General features: G+C 49.6%; 1 long non-coding RNA gene across 1 annotated transcript; it reads right to left on the bottom strand.

Moving 5' to 3' along the window:
- Positions 1-4,833: 4,833 nt before the first annotated feature.
- Positions 4,834-7,717, bottom strand: LOC138446597 (uncharacterized). The gene is made up of 2 exons (XR_011259456.1): positions 7,648-7,717; positions 4,834-5,947 (listed from the first exon to the last, which is right to left on the bottom strand). It is a non-coding gene; the product is annotated as an uncharacterized lncRNA (long non-coding RNA).
- Between the last annotated feature and the right edge of the window lie 1,363 nt (positions 7,718-9,080).

Raw genomic sequence — 9,080 nt, 5'->3', positions numbered from 1 at the left:
CTGTCCCCCAAGGAGAGGCCCATGGGTGCTGGAACCCATGGAGGCCTCAGGCTCAGGCTAGGGGGACTCCACGTCAACCAAGCCCACCCTCCATGGGAAAAGCAAACTGAAGCTTCTGTAGCTGTGTTTATTAAACCCAGCCACCACCACTTCCTGTCCTAGAGAGAGCAGAAAACACAGGAGGGGTGGGTAGATGAAACCTCTGATCCCTCACTCCCAGGAAAGATCTGCTGGAAGAGTTGGGGAGGGCACCTGGGCGGCCATGCACCCCAGTACGTGCCACGTCTTAGCACTCAGTTCAGTTCAGTTGCTTAGTCACGTCTGAGTCTTTACGACCCCATGGACTGCAGCACACCAGGCCTCCCTGACCCAGAGCTTGTTCAAACTCATGTCCATCGAGTTGGTGATGCCACCCAACCATCTCATCCTCTGTCATTCCCTTCTCCTCCTGCCCTCAATCTTTCCCAGCATCAGGATCTTTTCCAAGGAGTCAGTTCTTCGCATCAGGTGACCAAAGTATTGGAGTTTCAGTTTCAGCATCAGTCCTTCCAATGAACACCCAGGACTGATTTCCTTTAGGATGGACTGGTTGGGTCTCCTTGCAGTCCAAAGGACTCTCAAGAGTCTTCCCCAACACCACAGTTCAAAAGCATCAATTCTTTGGCGCTCAGCTTCCTTTATGATCCAGCTCTCACATCCATACATGACTGCAAGAAAAACTATAGCTTCGACTGGATGGAATTTTGTTGGCAAAGTAATGTCTCTACTTTTTAATATGCTGTCTAGGTTTGGTCATAACTTTTCTTCTTAGCACTAGGGGAAGACAAACCCCAGTGCCTGCAGTTCCTGAAGACAGCCCCACCATAGGCATGTAACCCAGGCACCCACCTCCACCTGCCCCAACCACTGCTGCAAAGGAGTGCCCCCTGCTGACAGATCTAAGGAGCAGGACGGACAGAAAACAACGTGCCTCTAACCTCCAGCGGCTCTGTGGTCAGGGTGGGTGGCAGCTGCCCCAAGATGGGAGAAGGTCCCGCCCCTGGGTTAACCTCTTTAAGAAGATGTGCACACACACGGCAGCGATGCATAGCTGCTGACATCAGGCATCGCCGGCGGAGGCCTGCGGTGAAGCCCGGCCCTCACCCCTTGATAAAGGACTAGTGCTAGAGAGTGGCACAGAAGAGGGAACCCACCTGCCAGGTTTGCGGCCTGACCCGTACACTTGATAACATACAATGCTATAAACCTGTGTGTTCTCTCGAGGAGGAGCTCTAGAACTGACAGCCTGCCTTCAGAGGGTGAGCTGCCCCGACCACAGTTCCCACGCTGGTGAAAGCCCGGCTCCAGGGCCCACAGGACGCTCCGAGACGGGCCAGCCCTAGGAGGGGCCGTACCAGCGCGGCCCTGGGGTTTGCGGGCCTCCAGCATCTCCTCTGCGGAGTTAAGGAGACTCACCCCGGCGCCGCCGCGGGCGGCTGGAAACTGGAGCGGCAGCGCCCCCTGCCGGCGCGCGGCCGCAATAGCTAGGATGCTTCCGGAGCAGAGCCGACCAAAGACGAGGTCCAGGCCTGGGGAAGGACCTCGCACAGGCTATGGGGGGAGCCCTGCTCCCACGGGAACCTGGGGCTCATCTGAAATGCCCAGGGACGGGCTCTGTCCTTCCTTCCTCCCCTCCCCCACCTCCCCAAAGGGGGCTTCAGGAGCCAGCAAAGGACGTAGCGGGGTCCCCCTTGTGTTCTGAACAGCTGGCCTGACTTACCGAGTCCCTGCTTTCTTTGTGGCAGCCTTCAGTTAACCGGATGCCTTGGATAACTGGAAGTCACCATTAGCATTACAAGCATCTCTATTATATTTGAATTGTGGTGCTGGCGAAGATTCTTGAGAGTCCCTTGGACTGCAAGATCAAACCAGTCAATCCTAAAGGAAAGCAACCCTGAATACTCATTGGAAGGACTGATGCTGAAACCGAAACTCCAATACTTTGGCCACCGGATCCAAAGAACCAACTCATTGAAAAAGACCCTGATGCTGGGAAAGACTGAAGACAGGAGAAGGGGACAACGGAGGATAAGATGGTTGGGTGGCATCACCGACTTGATGGACATGAGTTTGAGCAAGCTTTGGGAGATACTGAAGGACAGGGAAGCCTGGCATGCTACAGTCCATGGGGTTGCAAAGAGTCGAGACGATTGAGTGACTGAACAACAACTATTATACTGAGCTCGCCTCACATTATGAGCATCTCAGTTATTACTAAAAGGTTAGAACAAGTTGTCAGAGCTCCTTGGCATCTGGTTATTCTCACATCAGGGCCCCAGCAGTCCTGAAGAAAATTCTGAAAGACAGCAAAGAATCCGGTCCAATTCCTGACTTGACTCGGATCTTCCCAGGCCCACCCACTATGTCTTTCTAGGTCCTGTGTTCACTTGAGCCCTCTGCCAAAGTTAAATGTATGTCTGCCCTGTCTTTCCAATTAAAAATAAAGTTAAAATTTGAACTTGTCACATTAAAACAAATTTCTCAACTTTCTTTCCATTCTATCCTAAATATAAAAAAATAACAAATAACAACAACAACAAAAACCCACTCAATAAATGCCCTCATCAAGAGCTGTTAAGGGACTCCCTGGTGGTCCAGTGGTTAAGACTCTACTCTCCCAATGCAGAGGGTTCCCTAGTTGCGGAACTAGATTCCACGCAGGCTGCAACTAAGAGTTTGGCATGCTGCAAGGAAGGTCCTTCGAGCTGTGTAACTAAGACTGGGCAAAGCCAAAAATAATTTTTAAGAAAAGAGCTACTAATACACACGTTTGGTACCAAAAGTGCCTTCCTGGAGAGCAACGATCCTGAGTACATTTCTCAACAGTCCCCCTAAGATGTAGCTTTGACTGCCCCCCACCAAGTCTTCCTGCCATAGTCAGAGACCCAGAAGGTGCCTGCGCCCACCCCCTTCCCCAGACCCACACCCACCTGCAGGACGTGCTGCTGCCCCTCTGGCTCCATTCAATGGTTTCCACTTCACTCTAGGATTTCACCTATTTGCATAGCTCAGCCTTCAAGAGTTTCTCTGCCTTTTGTCTGTCCTCCTCACTCCTGATGACTCAGCCACACAGCCTCTCCCGGAATTTATGACACCTCCTGTCTCAGTCTTTGTCCAACATTTTCCACCTGGGCTATTCTTATTTATCCCTCAGGCTGAGCTTGCATGCTCTGGCAGTGAGGTCTCAACCTAAATTACTCTCATGTGTCACCTTCCCTATAGGGACACACAACCGTTTGTGTTTTTATTGGTTTTCAGCTCCAGCTCCTTCCTTGAGTGGTAAGTTTCAGGAGAGTAAAGAAAGCATCTGTCTTGTTCACTGACATAAACCCCCAGCGCCAAGCCCAGGGCTCAGCTGGGATAGGAGAATGACTCAGGTGAATACATGAGTGGGTTCGAGGAGGTTGATATTGTTACCACTGACAGGGTTAGTGATTTCCTGCTGCTGCACATCTGGGTTGGTGGTGCTCGTGGTAAAGAACCCGCCTACAAGAGATGCAGGTTCCATTCCTGGGGAAGAGATGCAGGTTCCATCCCTGGGGAAGAGATGCAGGTTCCATCGCTGGGGAAGATCCCTTGGAGGAGGGCATGGCAACCCACTCCAGTATTCTTGCCTGGAGAATCCCAGGGACAGAGGAATCATAAAAAGTCAGACACTACCGAAGTGACTTAGCACATACGCACACACATCTAGCAGGAAGACGTGCGGTCTAGGTGACTGCATCCCCTGGAAAATTGAAGGGCGGTGGGAAGGGAGGGGGAGCAGGCAGGTGAGAAGATTCTAGAGGGGTCGTTCTCAGATTCAGATCCCTCCTCGAGCGGGGCCGTGTAAGAATACGCGAGAAGCACATTCAATGCTTACACTTAACTGCAGAAAGTATTTTTGTTTTCATCATCCGGAGTGAGCAAGGGTCTCCCCTACAAGCATCCCTCTGTCTGGAGAAGGAGAGCAGACAATACAAGACTTCTCCTCTGAGAGCAGATTTGTGGGTTTGAAGGAAGCTCGCGGGTTTAATAGGCGACTGAGACAGTGCTTGAGGCCTCTCAGTTCCCTGGGAACCGCGAGCGCCAGGCTGCGGGGCGCAGGAACGTTGAGTTGTGGGGACCCAGCTGGTGGAAAAGGCTGCCCCGGGCCCGGCCAGGCGGACGCGCCGGGGGAGCGCACGGCAGAGGGCGCCCGAGAGCCGAGCCTGGCGCGCTCGGCAGGTGCGCCTGCGCCACCAGGTGACCCGACCAGCTCGCTCCGCGAGAGCGCCGGGACCCGCCCCTTCTCCCCCGCCTCCTCCACCCCGCCCGGATCTCCCCATGCTTTTGTGTGAGAACGTGCTCAGAGACCCTCCGGCGATCCGAAAAACATCTGCTGGCCATTGTTACTGTTATTCCGGTGTGTAAGCGACAGGTGATCTTAAGAAAGCCGCCAACGGCCTTTGGGATCAGGACAGGCCTGCGGGATGTGTTTGGGGAGCTGGTTTTTGTTTGTGGAGTGTGTTGTTTCCATGGGTAGTGGGTTTTGCTTGTTTTGTTTTAATGTATAGGTTAAAATTTGTCATTCTGGAAAAGTGCTTTTTTCCCAGAGTGACTTGACCCATCTCTGGCGATTTCCCTTCTCAAACGACTGATGGGAAAAAAACAATCGAAACAGGTCAAAATAAGAGAGAAACTTCCCAAGGGACTGTTTATCAGTCCCTTTGACCGATAAACTTTGACTCCCCCCTCCCCCCTTGCCCCTACTCCCTTACTGAAAATGAGATTCATTAAGTCAAAAAGGAATGTCAGAGCTGGAAGCCAGTGTTGAAATTAAACCACCTTCTCATTGTTAGGTAGATGGAACAGGAGGCCCAGAGGGGATAAAGGACTTGTCCAAGGTCACAGCGCCCTTGAGCATGGTGGGACTGAAGTTTTCATGGTGTGTGTGAAGCTTTCATTCTACATTTTATATCACTCAGAAAAGGAAGGGAAAGTGAAATGATTTTAACATCCTAGAATCCTGTCTCTTCAAGATGGTAGATGTTGGTATTTTTGCTATATAATTTTCCATAACTTTAAAGTTATATCAATCAGTTCAGCTCAGTCACTCAGTCGTGTCTGACTTTTTGCAACCCCATAGTCTGCAGCCTGCCAGCCTTCCCTGTCCATCACCAACTCACGGAGCTTACTCAAACTCATGTCCATCAAGTCAGTGATGCCATCCAACCATCTCATCCTCTATCATCCCCTTCTCCTGCCTTCAATCTTTCCTAGCATCAGGGTCTTTCCCAATGAGTCAGCTCTTCACATCAGGTGGCCAAAGTATTGGAGCTTCAGCTTCAGCATCAGCCCTTCCAATGAATATTCAGGACTGATTTCCTTTAGGATGGACTGGTTTGATCTCCTTGCAGTCCAAGGGACTCTCAAGAATCTTCTCCAGCACAATTTGAAAGTATCAATTCTTCAGCGCTCAGCTTTCTTTATGGTCCAACTTTCACATCCATACATGACTACTGGAAAAACCATAGCTTAGACTAGACAGACCTTTGTTGGCAAAGTAATGTCTCTGTTGTTTAATATGCTGTCTAGGTTGGTCATAGCTTTTCTTCCAAGGAGCAAGTGTCCTTTAATTTCATGACTGCACTCACCATCTGCAGTGATTTTGGAGCCCAGAAAAATAAAGTCTTTGTTTCCATTGTTTCCCCATCTATTTGCCATGAAGTGATGGGACCAGATGCCATGATCGTAGTTTTTTTAATGTTGAGTTTTAAGCCAGCTTTTTCACTCTCCTCTTTCACTTTCATCAAGAGGCTCTTTAGTTCTTCTTCACTTTCTGCCATAAGGGTGGTGTCATCTGCATATCTGAGGTTATTGATATTTGTCTCGGCAATCTTGGTTCCAGCTTGTGCTTCATCCCGTCTGGCATATCGCATGATGTACTCTGCATAAAAGTTAAATAAACAGGGTGACAATATACAGCCTTGACGTACTCCTTTCCCAATTTGGAACCAGTCTATTGTTCCATGTCCAGTTCTAACTGCTGCTTCTTGACCTGCATACAGATTTCTTAGGAGGCAGGTAAGATGGTCTGGTATTCCCATCTCTTTAAGAATTTTCCAGTTTATTGTGATTCACACAGTCAACAGCTTTGGCGTGGTCAATAAAACAGAAGTAGATGTTTTCTGAAGCTCTCTCGCTTTTTCTATGATCCAACGGATGTCAATAGTTTTATCAAAACTTATATCAAAAAAAAAAACTTATATCAGCTTCCCAAAACCATGTCAGCCCGTTCATGTTGCTTTGTAACTGTGTTGTTTGTGTGTGTCAGTGTATCTACAACACTTCCCCATGTCGGTTAGGGAACAGCTACATCATAATTTCTAACAGATGCCTGACCATTCCACTGAATGGATATATCTTCATTACTTTAATCAAACCCTTACTGCAAGACATAAGATTTTTCAAATGTCAAACTCACAAATGACACTGTACCAAACATTTCTATTCATATGCATTTTTTTTTGTTTTGGCGCATTGGCATTCACTCACTGACCAATGTGACTTTGGGGGGGAGCACAGTACACAAGCCACAATATTTCCAAGCTCCAGTGTCCCCCACAGTTAAGCGGAAGCAACCAGTACTGATCTCCTAGAGGTGTTGGGAGAATTAAATGAGATCACAGATGGAAAGTAATTAGTGCTGTGCATACAGCAAGTCCTGGGAGAGCTGGTCCATAAAGAAGGCTGAGTGCCAAAGAACTGATGCGTTCATATTGTGCTGGAGAAGACTCTTAAGAGCCCCTTGGACTACAAGGAGATCCCACCAGTCCATCCTGAAGGAAATCAGTCTTGGATATTCATTGGATGGACTGATGCTGAAGCTGAAGCTCCAATACTTTGGCCACCTGATGTGAACAAAGAGCCAACTCATTGGAAAAGACCTCGATGCTGGGAAAGATTGAAAGCAGAAGAAGAGGGGGACAGATGATGAGATGGTTGGATGGCATCACTGACTCAGTGAACATGATTTAAGCAAACTCCAGGAGATAGTGAAGGTCAGGAAAGCCTCGTGTACTATAATCCATGGGGTCACAAAGACTCAGATACGACTTAGCGACTGAACAACAACAAGGCAAGTCCTAAATAAATATTGACTGTTATAGTATGCATGCTTCAGTATGATTATTGTTATCACAACCCCTGAAGGCAGGCTGCCTCCTCAGAGTAACCCCCATGGTTTTCCTTTACTCTTTGAACAAGAGCTCCTGGACTTCTGTGAAGATGTTTTAGGTTTGAAACTTTAATCGCTAAAAGATATTTCCATTTTTTTCTAATTAAATTGAGTCATCAACTATGTCCTGGTTCCACAATTTAATGCCAGTCAAAAAAGAGAAAAGCATCACCTGGTTCTACATATTTCATTGAAGGTTCTTGAGTAATCCCAATGGCCCTAGTCCTTTGTGATTCATAAAGCCGTTCTCCACTCCTTTCCCCTTTGGAAAAGCTGACAGCATAGCCTCTAGGTCCCAGTGTCTTCAAACTAATCTCTGCTTCTATTTTCCTTCATATTTAGGAGCCTCCACTAACTCACTGTTCTGATAGGGGAGAGGGGGGACACAGCAGAAGCTGTTTTCTCCAAACCTTTGGTGTTAATCTGAGAGGATCCGCAGGTCACAGTGGATGGATTTCAGGCTCATACGCTCACCAGAAGCTCTGGAACCCAAAGTCCAGTTCTCGTACAAGTAAACCAGCGTATGTGGCATCCACATTTCTCCAAGGGCTGTCAAAACAGGGAACCTCGACCTTCTTTGAAAAGCTGGATGGAAGGTTCAGTGATAGAGGATCCATTGTGGAGGTCAGAAGCCAGTGACCAAAGTTCAAAGTGCCCAGGGCTTTCCAAACTGCTATGAATGCCAGTTTCTCCACGCCTCCTGTGCCCTCCTCCTCTGCTCCACGGAACACAGGAGTCAGGACACCCCGAAGATAGTTGGGGTGGCTGTGGCTGGTACACAGGTCCTGCCTGGCCATGGAGGTCACAGCACCAAGCCCCGGGGGCTCCTGGTCTGTAACAGACGCACAAAACGTCCCTCAAGTGCCTTCCGCCACGGCGTACGTCCTTCCTTTCAGTGGTAACCAGTGTCTGTATTATAGCGGCTCAGGCCTGGTGCGGTGTTCTCGCCTCAGCTTGGCTAGCGGCCCGTCTCCCAGGATTCACTTCTCAGGTTCCGAGTCAGGGATGGACACAAGGGAAACGCGTGCCAGCCTGGGAGGTGGAGGTGAAGCTCACCTTGATGTCCTGGACGTGGCTGGGGACCCGACGTCATTGCCACCTGCCCACAGTGGCGGCACGTGTGCAGCTGTGGGTGGCACTGGGGCCTAAAGTTGCCCCAGCTCCCACCAGGTCTCCGTCCAGAACATCTCCAGGCGGGGCCAAGGGTGCGTACAGCTTCAGGCCCGCAGGCGCCAGCTCCGGTCTGATGGAGGCAGTGAGACTCAGACGCAGGGTCCAGCTTGTTCCCACGAGTTCCAGTTAATCCCTGCAGGGTCGAGTTTGTCCCTGTTCTCACCCACTTCACCCCACTAACCAGGTCTCAGCCTCACCCGCTCCCAGCACTGGTTCCTATGGTAAATCCTCTACTCCTTTCAGCCCTGCTTTTCTACTTCTGGGGGCTTATCCACAGGAAACAAAGCCAGCATCTCAAAGAGGCACCTGCACCCCCACGCTCATTGCAGCATGATTCACAATAGCCCAGACGTGGAAGCAACCCGAGTGTCTGCTGACAGAGGAGTGGGCAAAGAAGACGTGCCGTGTATGTACGAGGGAATGTTACTCGACCGTAAACGAGAATGACATTCTGCCATTTGCAGCAACATGGATAAAACTGGAGGACATTATGGCAAATGAAACAAGCCAGACAGGGAAAGATGACTACTCTACCATGCCACTCGTATGTAGGACCTAAAAAGGTCAAACTCATAGAACCAGGAAGCAAAAACAGTGGTAGCAGGGGCTGGGGAAGTGGGGGTGGGATGGGGAAATGTTGGTTAAGGGCACAAACTTTCAGTTTTAAGAT

This window comes from Ovis canadensis, chromosome 10, assembly GCF_042477335.2.
Source record: "Ovis canadensis isolate MfBH-ARS-UI-01 breed Bighorn chromosome 10, ARS-UI_OviCan_v2, whole genome shotgun sequence".
Classification (NCBI taxonomy): domain Eukaryota; kingdom Metazoa; phylum Chordata; class Mammalia; order Artiodactyla; family Bovidae; genus Ovis; species Ovis canadensis.
The sequence above is the reverse complement of the archived record's forward strand: the minus strand, read 5'-3'. Positions and strand labels throughout refer to the sequence as shown.